The sequence below is a fragment of the Oryzias latipes genome, chromosome 22 (assembly GCF_053564925.1).
Source record: "Oryzias latipes strain Hd-rR chromosome 22, Olatipes_Hd-rR_3.1".
In the NCBI taxonomy this organism is placed as follows: domain Eukaryota; kingdom Metazoa; phylum Chordata; class Actinopteri; order Beloniformes; family Adrianichthyidae; genus Oryzias; species Oryzias latipes.
In genome coordinates this window covers 1,693,818-1,710,050 of record NC_136258.1, presented here as the reverse complement: position 1 = coordinate 1,710,050, position 16,233 = coordinate 1,693,818, and the positions used below count along the sequence as shown (strand labels likewise).

Here is a 16,233-nt window from a genome sequence, read left to right as displayed (position 1 = left end):
TCTCCTCAGCACAGCACCTGACTCCATTGCAACCTCATAGGACCTATCCTCGACAGATTTTCTCACCAAGCCTCTCCTCCATTTGTTGTGGGGCTGAAAAGGCTGAACTCTCACAGCATCACCTACTTTCAAAGGACTGAGGTCTCTGGCTGATCGGTTGTAGTAAGCACACTGACGATGTTGGTTGTTAAGCAGTGCTTCCTTGGCTTGAGGTACTTTGGGCTTGAGTAGACTGGGTTTGACTGGAAGCAATGTCCGTGTGCGGTGACTCAGTAGCCTTTGTGCTGGGCTGCTGTCCAGTCCCTGGGATGGTGTATTGCGATGGTCTAAGAGTGCAAGATAAGGATCTAGTCCAGAAACTTTGGCTTTGTGTAATAGTCTCTTGGCCGTCTTAACAGCTGACTCGGCTTTGCCATTACTCTGTGGGAAACCTGGGGATGAGGTTTTGTGTTCAAATTCCCACCGTAGGCTGAATCTCTGAAACTCTTGAGAAGAGTACTGTGGTCCATTGTCTGAGACTACAGTGTTGGGGATGCCGTATCTGGCAAAATGAGCTTTTAATGTTTTGGTCACTGTGCTCGATTTGGTGTCTGGCAGAAAGTCTATCTCCCAAAAGTTGGAGTAATAGTCAACTATTACATGATAGTCTTTGTTGTCAAACTGAAATAAGTCAACACCCACTTTGGCCCACGGCCTGTTTGGTATTTCATGTGGGTGGAGTGTTTCCTTTTGTTGTTTGTCATCTACTGACCTGCAGATATCACAACGAGCAATATGTTTCTTGATTTGGTCACTCATGCCAATCCAGAACACGCATTCCCTGGCTCTTCTTAGGCATCCTTCTGCACCAAAATGAGATGAGTGCAGGCGCCTGGTGATGTCCTCCTGGAGGGAAGAAGGGATAACCGCACGTTCTCCTTTAAACACAATGCCATCTTGGTGACTGAGTTCCTCTTGAAAAGAAAAGTATGGTTTTATTTCAGTTGGTATTGCTCTTTTATCTGAAGGCCATCCTTGCTGCATCATTTTGATAATCATTTGTAGAGTTTTGTCACCTTTTGTTGCTGTTCTGATCTGGCTAAGACTGTCATGGGAAATAGGCAAATGTTGCAACATATTAACAGTCTCTATTTCAGCTTCTCCAGAGTCCTGGTGTGCACCTTCTGGGAGGTATGCTCTGCTCAATGTGTCTGCCAGTAACATGTCTTTGCCTGGGACGTACACCACATTCAGGTCATATTTCTGAATACGTAGCATCATTCTTTGGAGTCTCTTTGGTGCACTTAACAGCGGTTTTCTAACTATGGTCTCTAAGGGCTTATGGTCAGATTGGACGGTGACTTTGCGACCATAAGTGTACTGATGGAACTTCTCGACACTGAAAACCATAGCTAAAAACTCCTTCTCGATCTGAGCATAACCGCGTTCTGTTTGCGTGAGTGCTCTACTTGCATATGCGATGGGCTTTCCCTTCTGTAGGAGTGCTGCACCCAAACCTGCGTCTGATGCGTCACATTGCACCACCAGATCATCTTCTGGGCTGTAGTACTTCAGGGTAGGAGCATCTGCAATCGTCTGTTTAAGTTTCACAAAAGCATTCTCATGATGATCTGTCCATTCCCATTCCGTGTCTTTATGGGTCAACTGTCTTAACACTGTACACTGGTTGGAAAGATGTGGGCAAAACTTAGCTAAATAATTAGCCATGCCTAGCAGTCTTTGTACTGCCTTCACATCTGTGGGCCTCGGCATTTGTTCAATTGCACGCACCTTGTCGGGGTCAATCTTAAGTCCATTCGCTGTGAGACGATGTCCGATGTATGTGCACTCACGTTGTCTCAGTTTAAACTTTTCTGGGTTCAGTTTGATGTTTTTCTGTTGACAGTGTTCCAGGAATTTTCTCAACTTTGCATCATGGTCTTGGATGGCTGCTTCCTGACTTTCACCTTGGCCTGTTATAAGCACATCGTCAGCAATAATGTAAAGGCCTGGCAGCCCATCCAGTGCTTGGGTCAGTTTTCTCTGGAAAACCTCAGGTGCTGGACTAATCCCCATGGGCATTCTAAGCCATCTGTAGCGCCCAAATGGAGTGGAGAAGCTAGTCAGGTAACTCGACTCCTCTGCGAGTTTCACATGCCAAAATCCATTCTTAACGTCGCAAACTGTGAACACTTTTGCCTTAGACATGTCTGGAAGAACATCCTCAATAGTAGCCAATGGAAAGTGACTTCTTTTGAGTGCCTTATTCAAGGGCTTTGGATCAATGCAAACTCTGAGTTTACCGTTCTGCTTTGCACAACCACCATGCTGCTGATCCAATCTGTGCTACAGTCAACTGGGGTGATAATACCTCTCTGCTCCAACTTCTGAAGCTCCTCCTTTAGTGGCTTCATCATGGCGACAGGCACTCGTCGCTTTGGGAGTTGTATTGGCTTCAGGCACTGGTCCACTTCCATTTTGTATTCTCCTTCCAGACAACCGTCTCCTGTGAACACATCTGCAAAATCTGTCTTAATTTGTTCGAATGTCCATTTTCCGTTTGCGTCTTCTCCTTTTGTCACAATGCTATCCATAGTCATAATGTTTTCATAGTGTACTTTTATCAGCTTCATAGCTTCACTAGCTCTTTTACCAATCAGTGGCACAGGGCTGTCTTTGCCTACCACCTGGAACTCTAACTGGTACAGTTTTTGGTTTCTGGGGTTCCTTAACTTCACTTTACATTTACCCAGTGGCTTCACTTTGCTACGGTTATACATCACTAACACAGAATTTGTTTCATCAAGTGTTACATCTTTGTTTAGCAAGTCAACAGGTAACACATTACATGTGGCTCCACAGTCTATTTGAAATCTTACCATCTTTTTGCCTAAGAGCATGTTTGCAAACAGTTTAGCGTCTTTCATTTTGTCAGAGCTAACAGGTTTTCCATTTTCTCCTTGTGCCTCATCTTTAACACACAAAATATCCTCAAACTCACTTTCACATTCTGTTATATGATGCACTGTTTTCTTCTTTCGTGTGTCAATGCGGGCTTTACACTTTACAGCAAAGTGGTTTTCCTTACCACACTTTTTGCATTTTTTCCCAAATGCTGGAGATTTTAGTTTGCTCCTTTGATGCGTTCTGCCGCAAAACTTGCATTCCACTGTGCTTTCTTTGTCTCTTTTTGTCTGATGCTGGTGAGGAGACCTGTGTACAGTGTGAACGTCCTCCTCCGTTGTACTTGAAATTGCTTTGCAGTTCTCCCGGGATAATTCAGCCGCTCTGCAGAGTTGAATACAGGTGTCCAACGTCATGGCTCTCTCTCTCAGAAGCCTTTCTCTCATGCCGTCATTGTTAATGCCACATACTATCCTGTCTCGGATGAGTGAGGCTCTTAAAGTGCCAAAATTGCACGTTTTAGTGAGCAGTTTCAGTTCAGTCACATAACTATCAATGGACTCACTGATGCCCTGATTTCTTGTGAAAAATTTGTACCGCTCCACTGTTTCATTCACTGTGGGATTGCAGTAATTGTTAAACTTTTCAATCATGTCATTCACCTTCCAGTCAGACTGTGGCGTGTCCCCCATTAGTGTATCCAGCAGCTCTCTGCCATTTTCTCCCACCAAATAACGGAATAGAGTCACTTTCTTACCCTCCTCATCTGGGGCAACTGTCAATCCAACATAAAGTTGAAACTCATCTCTCCATGTCTTCCATGTTTTCGACAGGTTGTTGGAGTCCAGACACAGTACTTGTGGAGTTTTCAGTCCTTCCATTTTAGCTAGCTCGTCCGTGTGTGATGCTAAGCTCTGCTAATGTTAGCGCTTCACCGTCTTCAACGGAACCTCTGCAGCAAACGACGAGAGAAAAAAATGCTCTTAAAAAAATCCGGGTATAGTTCTCTTCCGCTGCCACCATGTTAAAGTGGGTGTTTCCACACAAAAAAACAGTCCAGCTTCGTTGCAATATCCCAACTGGGTCTGCATTTATTAACACCGTCGGCCTGTATCTCTTATTCTCCGGTCTCACTTCCTGAACTTCAACATAAATAGAACAACCATCATTGCCCCCTAGTGGCAGGTCCATTAACTTAAACAAACAATATACCATATTGTTACACTGAGGACTACGTAGCAGTATTTCCGCCTTTCGCGGACCTGAGCACTGACCGCACGGATTTAGAAAATTATGTGCGAGCAGGTCCTTAATAATAATCATAACAGTAATAAAAGCACATTTAGAAGATGTGTGTTGGTCCAAACGGCAAACGTTTAGCATGGCGAAACCCCCCCCTTTTTTTGTCTTTTTTTTGTGTGACTGCGGTTGTCATGGTGGCAACGCAGAGACGTAAGGAGGCGATGCCTTGGGCGCTCCTGAGGGGAAGCGCGGGAGAGGAAAAAGAAGGGCTGCTCGGCCGGCTTCTGTGCTCTCTCTGAGTTTTGAATGAGGAAGTGTTTGCAGACGTTGTGCTGCACTAACAGTTTGATCCAAGCTAAGAAATAAACAGCTTCTAGACTGTTCCAGAGCAACGGTGTCCAGCTTGATTAGTTACCGTTTGCGTCCCGACCGGGACCGGACCGGAAATAACAGCGGTTTCCGACTACGGTCTGAAGCCTGAGGCTGAAAGGTAACACGCTGACAGCAAACTCAGCGCACAAAAAGCACCTTAATAAGTCATGTGATCTCAGTAGCTGGTGTCCTGAGTTGACGTCACTGACGTACGACTCGCATTTACTGGGGAATGTCCGATTTGTCTGCTTACATGGCACACGCTAATGCACGTATCCGATTCATATCCGATTTATTTCCACATATGAATGAGGCCTGAATCCGATCTGAGAAAATCGGAATCCATGCGCTTTTTTCCTGCTTACACGTTCACCGGTCATATCCGATAAGTGCCAAATGAGAGGAAAAAAATCGGAATTGGGTCACTTGAATGAACCATGCAGTGGAAATGAAGCCTTAGTGAGAATGCAGAAAAGCTTTTGGCCTATAGCCCTTGTTGCATGGAACACAAAACAAGGAAGCAAAACAGAAGATCTTGGTGAGCAACTGCTCTTAGAAGAAATACCTTTTTCTGTCTAATGCTACATTCACACCAAACACGATTTGCATGTCAAATCAGGGTCCCCTGCCTGTTTTGATGTGCGTCAAATTTGCTGTTCAACACTTCTCTAAAATGTGTTCATAAACTTGATGCTCCCACTGTGTGTGGGAGAAGCAACAGGCAAAAAATCTCTAGCCTCATCATGGAAGCATTGACTGTAAATCTCATGTACAATACATGAAAGAGAAGGATGATGTTAAGAAATCAGATATATTTATTTCGAAGAGTTCTCCAAAAGCATCTGTGATCACATATCCATGTCTGGGTTCATGAGATCGTTCAGAGACTCTTCCAGTATGGTGAGCTTCACCTTCTACTGCAGGAGCGGTGTCTAAATGATGGCTGCTTTCAGCCGTACGTCTGTCTCTCTGTCACTAGCTCTCCTGCAGTTTTCCAAGGAGGGGAAAAAATAAGAATAAACTTAGAGGAACTCTTTATTACTGTACCGATTCAAATAATAAAAATATACAGTTTAGGAGTAGACTGATCAGATTTTTCTCCACGTTGGTTTTGGACTCCACCTGCTGATCACATAATCAAAAAAAAGCCAAAGCTGAGCCTTGATTGGTTGGCGAAACACAAAGACCGAATCTGAATTGCTTCCCTACACAGAAAATTTCCAGAGTTGAAAAATCTGGAGTTAGGCAAAAAAGTGTGAAAGAGTTGGATTTCAGGAGTTTATTTTTTAAATGTGACTATACTAAGTGTTATATTTACTCTTTAGAGTCGTCACATTTTTTAGTTTATTCATGGGTGTACAGGAATCTCCCGTTAACAAACTGTGGAGTTGATGGCTGGGTGTGGTTGGGTGGGGCTGGAGTGAACTGCAGAGCTATGTGTCGGGGCATGTCCAGGTGTAGCAGAACTCCTCGCAGCACAAATTATAGCGCCAGAACTTCGAGGCATTATGAGCAGTGGAACTTTGTTGCAAGGTAAGTGAAACAAAAACTTTGAAAATAGTTTAATAAATGTATTGTTGTGTAAATGTTTTGTGCATGTGCATTTTGAGGAGACCGTTTTGCTTTCCTCTTCATTTATAGCATTTAGCACTTGTTAGCATATTAGCTAAGGTGCTATAGTCCGGTTTTTGATGTAGAAATACCTTCTTAGTAGGAGAAAAGCCACCGTGATTGTGCGTTTAATCACTCCATTTTGTATTACATCGAAATGTGCGGGTTTTTTGTCCGGTCAAAGCTAGGTATTTAGCTATGTGTTAATGTGGGTTCTCTTAATCTGATGGCACAGCTGCTTCGTTTATGCTAACACAATTCCTGTTTGAATGTGCCTTATGTACGTTTTGCGTAGATTTAGAGGTGGTGGTGCTGCATTTTAGTTAACAGCAAAATATGTTGGCGGTTGGAACAGCTATGCAAAATCATTTTAGTAATTACAAGTATAGTCATAAATGGCATAAATTTATGAACCCCAGAGAACCCAACAATTGAGGGCTTTAAAGTTAATTAAACATTTTTCATTTATTTTTTTGCTTTGATTGTTCATTTTGAATGCTTCAAGAAATATGTTCACCCTTGGTCATTCATGGTGAAAGCTGCTACAATCAAAATTTCTTTTATTCCAGGCTATCATGTTGGTAAAAGTAAACTTTTGGGGAAAGAAGGACATTAAACTTCAAGAGGCACGCACATAAACTGTAAAAAAAATGTTGGCTTTTTAATTTTTTTTTTGTTCCAAAATAGTTCAGCAGAAATTTCTCGTACCAGAGACTACAGCACTAAAGGTCACAGATGACCAGGGTGTCGAGGTTGAAGATGTTTTTCCAGAAGTTGCTACATAAAGAAACTTGGTAGGTCTATCAAAAACGTATATTTTATTGCAATACATTTGCTGAGGTTTATTTATTTAACAGGCAAAAAAGTTCTAATTAAATGCCACCTAGATGAAAAGAACCAGTCAATGTAATATTTTATCTTTTTTTGAAGCAATGGTAAATTGTATTTTTTCATTTAATTTCAGAGCCTTCATCTGAAGAATCATCTCAGACCTTTGGCTGTTCAGACAGAGAATGTGACTCTTACACCATGCGGTAAAAAAACCTTTTTGTAGAATTCACCTTCTTTGAAGTGAAAAATTATTTAAGATTTGATTTGGGGATTCTATTAGCCACATTTCCAAGTGTTTTGTTTTTTGTTTTAAATCTTCAGATTTGACTGAGCCACAAGAAGAATATGACAGACCAAGCTCCCCAAGTCTCAAGGATACGTTGTCATTCTGTGTGCAATTTTACCGTCCTGAATGTGATAAAATGCACTGTTTACTGTTGTTTTTTTTGTATGTGATGCACTGGCTATTTCTTTATGCAAAATTTGTATTGCAGTTTTGCCAATGTTTTTTTTTTTGTAAATTTGGTACATGGTATCACAACAATGTTTTATGTATGGTGTGTCTGAAAACAAACAAACAGGAGAAGTTCAGAGCATTTGTGTTTTTGTACATTATAAACAAATATAAAGAGTTAAATGTCATTTTTTAAATTTATATTTGAACTCTGATAAGAGTTACTTAAAACTAACTAAAATCTAGAGTTTTATTTTACTCAGGGTAGGATTAAACCTTAATAGAGTTAAAATAAAACTCTGGAAATTGAGTTAAAATATTAACTCTAGCAAAAGAGTTACTTTAACTATTATTTTGAGTTTTTTTTGATGGTCACATATTTTACACTCAGATTGAGTTAATTTGAACTCTCATGGAGTTTATTCCAAAGACTAAAATTTGCTGTGTACCCCTCTGGCTCCTCCCTATTGCTCCAATTTCCGAAGGTGTAGTAGAGTCTGCAAGTGTTTTTTAGGAGTCGTAGTAGGGCTGGCTTTCACTCTGATGGTATGGGTGATCCTCGTTGCACTGTGGTGCGGAAGAGAAATGCATTTCTTCATATGGGTGTATGCTGAAGCACAGATATTTACATTTAAATGTAAGCAATGATTTTTTGTTTTAGCATGACTTTCTAAAGCTGCGAAAACGATGTTATCTTTTTTCTGCGCACTGGCAGCTTGGTGTCAATGCAGATGACCGACGGCTATTGATGACATCATGGAGCTGTTGTAATGTCCAGATTTAAAGACTATTTTGTCCATATTTCTCTACTTGAAGGGATACATCTTGGGGTAGGGAGAAGCTTTAGGGGTATGGAAGCAATTCAAATTCAGCCAAATGCTTGGCCAAAATTCCCATTTTTGACCTCTGGATGTGCACACAACACGCCCCATGAAATATGCTGCTGCCAGACACTCAAAACGCACTGCAGGACCTCTGATCGTGTCTGCATATTGACTCAACATTGAAACTGGATGCTCCTGACATGCAATATGCATTCATTGTGAAAGGAAGACATTCTGTTAAAGTTAGTTAGTTGATGAGTGTTCTATTGTCAAAAACAAATGGAATCACTTTTTCACTTTTAATGCGTTGATATAGATTTCTTCGTTTTTTCCGGAATCTGTTTTTTTTAGGAGCTTTTCCTTACCGCAAAGGTCTAAGGGCAGGGATGCCAGTTTAGTTTAGTCAGTTTGTTAGTTCAATTTAGTATTATCCTATTGACCTCTATGTATTTGTGATCCTTTTGATGTTATGTTTGACTTTTTCAATTACCGACAAGAAGCCCATTGAGACGACTGTTTTTGTGAATTTGGGCTATACAAATAAAATGGAATTGAATTGAATTAAAAATTCAATTGAATAGATGGAAGATCGGATGATGAGGAATTGAGCATAAGCTTTCTCAGATGAATTCTGTTTGCCATCAAAAAATGGCGGTCTCTGTTCATGGAAACATTAAGATTAAGATTTTGTCAGCAAAAACACGTTGAACACTGCTGATGTGTTTGGTGAGAAAATCATATTTTGTGTTTTTTAAAGTAAGCAGGACAGGTTAATTTTATTCCGATGTATTTGTTCAATTGTTTCATTATGACCCAAACCTGGGGCAAAATGAGCTGTAATCATTTTTTTGTTAGAGATCATATTTTCATAACTGTCTATAAAAGAAATATGAGAATTTCTACTCAAAGTACACAACTTGAAATGCAAGAATACTAGTGTGGCACTGTTGTCTTTTTCATTGCTCAGAGAACAGCATTATGGCTCATCTTACTCTACTTGTAATATAATATGATGTAAGATGTCTTTAACATTTATGTTTAAGACCCATGGGTAATTAGCATAATTTATTAAAGAACATTAAACACTATAAAAGGTCAGCATCTGTTTCACATAACACATAAATGTCTACCTTCTACAGGCAAATGTTCACAAACTGTTGCACATAATCTATAAAATTTAGCTGAAAAAATATTCATGTGCTTAAATAATATGAATTATTTTTTTAATCTTTCTTTTACAAAATAAGAATCTTGTATAAGTTTCCTCCAAGCATTAATTTAGTCATCTAGTTTATACATATAAAATTAAAAGCATTTAATAAAGACACTCAAGATTCATCAAGTGCAAGAAGATGTGACTGCAGACATTAATGTCCAGAACCAGAAGTCCTTGACAAAAAAAACTGACGTTCCCCCCACATCACTTAGAAAGAAACTTTGGCTATGTCCAAATTCCCTCCCTTCTCCCTAACTACTAAAAAACTATATAGTGCAGGACTATGTAGTGCCCTGGATTTAAAAAAGCGATTCGGACACCATGCCCAGTACTTTTTTATTGAAACGACCAATTTGACATCAACAATTTCTCAATATAAAAATACCTAATAAATATGAGCATTTTGCAAAGACAATTTCTTGTCTCTTTTTTGCTTTAGTAGACACATTTGGGTAGTGTCCTTTTCAAAACACTGAAGTGCCAACTGGTTGAAAACTGATCATGAAGCTGTTTACTAATTGCGGTTGTGTCCGATCAGAATTATATGACACAAAGTCAGAAAAGAGCTGTGAAAGAAAAAGCCTGGAGAAAGATTCACAAAATTTGTGCCACTTCAACTGTAAGTACATGTGCTAAGTGTAATTTCTGCTTCCGGCCAATTATGTCAGGTGCCGTCTTGTCTGCAGCCAGATCTCTCTCAGTTCATGTCGTGAGAGATTTCTGGTCTGTATCATTTTTCAGACCTCAATCTTAGTAAGAATGTGCTTTAGAAAGACTCCTGCTGCAGTCCAGCTCTGCTGCCATCAGTGAAAGATGCATTTGAAAAGTTAGTAGTAATCAAACATATACATGACTTTGGTTAAGTGGATATTCTGCACAATTTGTACGTGCTTCCAATCAGCTCAGTCTTTTGTATTGCCTCTTGTATGTTTAGTATTTACTCGTCGTGCTGCGAGCTCTCCTCACAGGTTGCCAGGCAGCTGATGAATCTTTCATCTCCAGTGTGTGGTTCTGCAGAAAAGTGGTAAAATCCAGACAGCATAACCGGTGTGAGTGAGCATGTCTGTCTGTCAGAGGACCTCTGATCCAGACATCGATCAATAGAAGCAGGAGTTACAATCAATTGCAACTGGGGTAATGCAGTGTAGGCAGAGCTGAGCTCAGAGAGACGAAGAGTGACAGACTGGGGAATTTAAACTGCAGGTAGAGGCATCATCATTACAGGAATATTTGGGTTTGTTGGTCGGCTCTTGTCAATGACAAGAATACATGATGGCTTAGCTGACTTAACCTCTTCTTTGGTGAAGTGTACACGGATGCTATCCAGGAAAAGTTGACTGTGGCCCTTTTATAAAGCACAGATCAGTGTTTGCAAATAGCTGCTGGTAGAAAGGAAGCCTTGGACAGCCATGAAATGCTCCTAGAACTCAGCCATCAACATTAATCTTTGCCATCACTAAAACAAAGACAGCATGAGGAAAACATTTTTATTTTTATTTATTTTTTTTGCTGAAAAGCACTCATAAAATAAATTATTTCTGAAAATTTTGAGGTAAAATACTAAAACTGCTTAATGTTAATGGAGTGGCATAGAAAATATATGTATTAACTATCAAAATCTGAAACAATGTTAACTAAACCCATGGGAAGAAAGTGATGAAAGAAGTAAAACACTCACAATCAGTTAGGGATATTGTGGGGAAAGAAAAAATAAAACTCAGTGGATGTCTTGTACACAGTGTTTTACTTCACAGATTTTTGAAAGCAAAGCAAATGTATTGGAATGATAGACAAACCTCATTTAGTATTTTCCACATGATGATCTCACCGTGTTCAGTGTGTCTTAATCATTGGACCAAACCCTGAAAATGCTAAAATAAAAACCTTTTCAATGTTGCATCAATTTCAACATTCTGTGGTGATTTACAGTTAATTTTGTCGGTTATTCCAAATTCATCATCTTTTAAACAGCCATGACCACATGACGTCACTGAATGAACGAGCAGCGCCACCTGGCCATAGCTCGCCTTCGGGTTGGTAGTAGACAGTCAAGTTTTGCGGGTGAGCTTGTTGTGTCTAAAATTGTCGTCAGCAGCCTGGTGAGTGAGAGACCTCAAGCATGACCATTACCTTAGGACCTATCCACACAGACATGGTTTTGTTAATGCCAGGGCCGTTATCCAGATGTGACGGGTGCATGCATTGATAAACACAGACACCGCTCCATGTAGCGATCAGACGATTACTTTAGCTGGTAGCTCCTCCCACACGCGGCCGCGGTATCAAGCTTTAAAGAACACAATTTCTAAGAGGCGGGGCGGGCCTTGCACACCCCCAACAACAGGTTAGATGACAGAGCCCGGTCCATTAAGCGTCTATACCTGGTGAGTTCACGGAGCTTCAGTACATAGAACTCCAACAGCCACACGGCCTAACGTAGTCCGCTATTATATATTCATGAGGGGAAAAAGCAGCAGAACCGACCCTAAAACCGCCAAAATTATGCATACCAAAGCCATTTTTACCCACAAATTTAGAACCAAAACCGCACAATCTAGCAACACTGCTGCTAGCTTCTCTTGTAGAACTTCTTTTGTAGAAATTGTGTTGTGTGTTAATGTGTTGTGAGTTAATGTGTTGTGTTGTGAGTTATTGTGTTGTAAATGGCGTATACTTATATAGTGCTTTTCTACCTACAAGGCCCAAAGCGCTTTACAGTCACACACACATTCACACACTGGTGGCTGCTCCGCTGCCGAACACAGGGAAGGGGCAGGGTGGGGTTCAGTGTCTTGCCCAAGGACGTGTTGTGTTGTGTTGTGAGTTAATGTGTTGTTTGGTAGGTTAATGTGTTGTGATGTGAGTTGATGTGTTGTGTGGTAAGTTAATGTGTTGTGTTGTGAGTTAATGTGTTGTGAGGTAAGTTAATGTGTTGTGTTGTGAGTTAATGTGTTGTGTGGTAAGTTAATGTTTTTGGACCCTTCTGGGCCACCGTAGTGTTAGGGTTTCCTGACAAACAATTCACAACTGACTCCACTACTTTGAATTGAATGTTATACGACCATGCAGGTGACTCCATTGACACCAAGACACGGAACATTTCCAGTGGGTACAAGGCCATGTGACCTGGACAATGCAGCAATGGTCTACAATTCTGTTCACAGATGAGTATCGGGTCACCTAGCACAGAAATGATGGCTGTCAGCATTGCTGGAGAAGGCAAGGTGAGCAATACGCAGAGGTCAATGGTCCCCAGGGTTCACTGGGGAGGTGTAACAGTCTGTGCAAACCAACGTGGTTATTGTAGATGGACCAGTCATTGTAAACATGAAATTGTAAACATTTTTACCTCAGAGACATCATTGAACCCCTCATCATTCCCCAATTCCACCAGCATACCCCCAACTTTCTGTTCATGGATTCTCATGCTCCATCACATAATGCCAGAATTGTCACAGCTGGACTTCAGGAAGTGAGCATGCCTCATATGATATTGCCAGCAATTAACCCTGACCTGAACCCTATAGAGCCCTGTGACCAGCCGAAGCAAAGACTGGATGATCCTACCCCACATCCAAGTGACCTGGCAGAACTGCATGTAGCACTTGTGGAAGAGTGGAACACATTGCCTCAGAACAACATCACAAGACTAGTGAAGAGCATAAGACGTTGATGTCAAGATGTCATTGCAGCAAATGGTGGAAATACCTGGGATAGACATGGTCAATGTTTGTTATTTGAGGTTTCTCTTTATTATTATCCTAAATTTTGCAGTAATAAATAATATTTTGTTAATGTTAAAAGATACAATTTTAGGTATACTTACACATTTTTTATAGCTACTAACCTATATATTGTCACCGTGCGAGTGTGTGTGTGTGTGTGTGTGGGGGGGGGACATTTTCTTTTTTCTAAGGGGGGCCTTGCAAAAAATGATTAAAAAGCACTGGCTTATACTAATAAAATAATAAATTATAAATCTTTCTTAAACTTAGCACAGTATGTATTTGACACGTTAAACTTGTCACGGTGAGGTGGCTCGAGAGCCGGTAGGACCCAGAATGCAGAGGCAGGAGGCACAAAGTTCCGGGGCAAGGGGTTTAATTACAAACACAAACAAAAGCGCTGCAGAGCAGGATGACAAAAACCAAACGAAAACTCACTGTGGCGTGGCGAGGGACAAGGAACAAGGAACAGGGCATGACATGGCATGAACACCAGAACAGGAATAATGGACCAACACAGGAGGAAAGCAGAGACTAGACTTAAATACAGACAGGGCAGACAAGACACAGGTGGACACGATCAGGGCTGATGGGGACCAAAGGAAGTAAAACTCAAGAAAACAGACAAGACAGGAGACTTTCAAAATAAAACAGGAAACAGAAACAAGACAGAACAAGGACCAAAAACAAGACAAGTTCAAATCATGACAAAACTTAGACCTAATGGTATGCAGTTGGGATACACTAATTCCCTTTCCCCGTGACTCAAGTCAATGGTGTAACATGGTTTAAAATTGGGAATCGTAACATCCCTCCTACCAGTGCCCTATCAGTAATTCTTAGTATTTATGAACACCTAGATTTTAAACTCAATAGAATCAACTTTGAACTAGTATATACTGTTACAAATTTTTTTTTTTACATAATTTCGGATCATGAATGTACAAAAGACAACATTTGTACTGTGAAAATAATTGGAAAATATTTTGAAATAATTACTGTTCTATATTTTTTAGAGACATACTGGTAACATTTTCTCACCGTCATCTTGCATGTTCCAATCCAATATGTTTTTGTTTAATACACATTTAAAAAAAAGCATTTGCTGAGATGCTCGACTCAATTGTACATGCTACTTTTAAAAGGTTCATTTTAAATTAAAATCCAAAAAGGGTATAAAGAACTTACCTTTACCAGTTACATTTTAAAATAGGCTCCTTACAAGACTGTGTCTTAAGAACACCATTGTTCATCTTGTTGACACACAGATCCCCACCACAGACTGTTCTCCTGGCTGGTTTCTAAAGCGAGGTTTGATATTCTTCAGTGTAGAACCACCAGCATATTTAACAGCTTTCTTTCACAGGCCATCAGACTGCTGGGCTCTCTGTCCCGGCAAAACTATCAATCGGCTGCTGTCGTAGATTTTAGTTACTGTTCATCCTTGACTTACACCACAAAATCCAACCTAACTTTAGGAAATGTCAAATATAATCAACCTGTTGCAGTAGAACCGTCAGTTTGCTGCTGGCGTTTTGTTTGTTTTTCTGTTCTTTACTTATCGGGTATTGTTTCTTTGTTATTTCTTGAAATAGAAACAAGGCGAGGCTAAGTTCACATGAGAATGGGAAATAATAGATTTCTAATAGAAATGTATTATTGATGCCTTCTGGCCTTTTAGAGATGACTGAAGGAAACTGTAATTCCACAATTATTTATGATTAATACGGTACACATTAACGCCTCATTCTTAAAATTGAGAGTATATTTAATTGGGAGTAGGATTTTGTTTTACTTTTTTCACCATTAAGATAATGTTTCTACTAAAAACAGTTTTTTTTAACAATGACAAAACCATGAACAAATGGAGAAACAAAGAGTTGTGAAAAAGCAGATAACATGACCCAGATGAACAATCCTTCCAGAGAGTTTTCCAACTTTACAGAGTTTGTAATTTTCATTTATGGTTATTTGGTTCTTCCTTCTTTTTTTTCCTTCCTTCCTTCCTTCCTTCCTTCCTTCCTTCCTTCCTTCCTTCCTTCCTTCCTTCCTTCCTTCCTTCCTTCCTTCCTTCCTTCCTTCCTTCCTTCCTTCCTTCCTTCCTTCCTTCCATCCATCCATCCATCACTTCTTAACATGCACCAGATTGGAGCTGGTTATTCAAATAATTGTGCATTTTGTGGTAAAAGCATCAGGTTTTTCATGGATGTACCTTAGGCTCCCTTCACAAATGGCTGTGACTAACTTGCTTTTCTAAAAAAGGGGATCCGGAGGTAGATCCACGCCAAATTTGGTGCTTGTACCATAAAGTGCACCATTTGTCTGAAACATCAACCTAACTGGCTCCGCTACAACAAACAGGAACTTAGTACAAGTGATGCATTTTTACCAACAGTGATCATGTTTGCAGATGTATATAAATGTAAGAACACTCGATATGACTTTACATGCATAAATGTATTAATTCAAGTTTTTCCAATCTAGATTTTTCATGGCCTTTTTAATGGAATACTGTCAAGCTCAACATTTTTCGCTCTTTTTTTCTTTATTGTTTTCAAGACCAAATCTGCCAACTGAGTTGTGCTGCAGTGGCAACTGCATTAAACTCAGTTAGAAAGTTAATGGCCAGTTGTTCAAGCTTTGGTGTTATATGCACGTTAAGTGAAATGAGTTCAAACAACTTGGAATACACTTGTTTGATTAAATTTACCCGAGCTCTGGAGCACATGTGATACATCTAATAGGTGCTTTTAAACTCACAATTATTTCAAAGAGAAACCATTTTATTTTTTTAGAACAGTTTATAGTGATGGAATTGAAAAAAAATAAAACTGTGTCAGATAAAGGTTATTATCTGTGGTGGCTGACAGAGCTGAACTCCAGCCTTCAAAAATATCAAATAGTTCTGTTTGTGTAGCAAAAGCAGCAGACTTTATCGCTGTAAAGATACTGGTATGCCTCAGTGCACCAAAATCACTCAAAGTCCAGTGCCATTTATTTTAAAAAACAGTACAAAATTATTAAATTGTGCTCCCCATAATATAGGCAACTTTCTTATCATTTTCTTCACTCTTA

The 16,233-nt window shown here is 40.0% G+C and overlaps 1 long non-coding RNA gene across 1 annotated transcript; it reads left to right on the top strand.

Annotated features, from left to right (window-relative positions):
* The first annotated feature begins 5,487 nt into the window (after window positions 1–5,487).
* LOC110017557 (uncharacterized) lies at window positions 5,488–13,039 on the top strand. The gene is made up of 4 exons (XR_002292979.3): window positions 5,488–6,030; window positions 6,796–6,902; window positions 7,073–7,142; window positions 7,261–13,039. It is a non-coding gene; the product is annotated as an uncharacterized LOC110017557 (long non-coding RNA).
* Window positions 13,040–16,233: the final 3,194 nt, after the last annotated feature.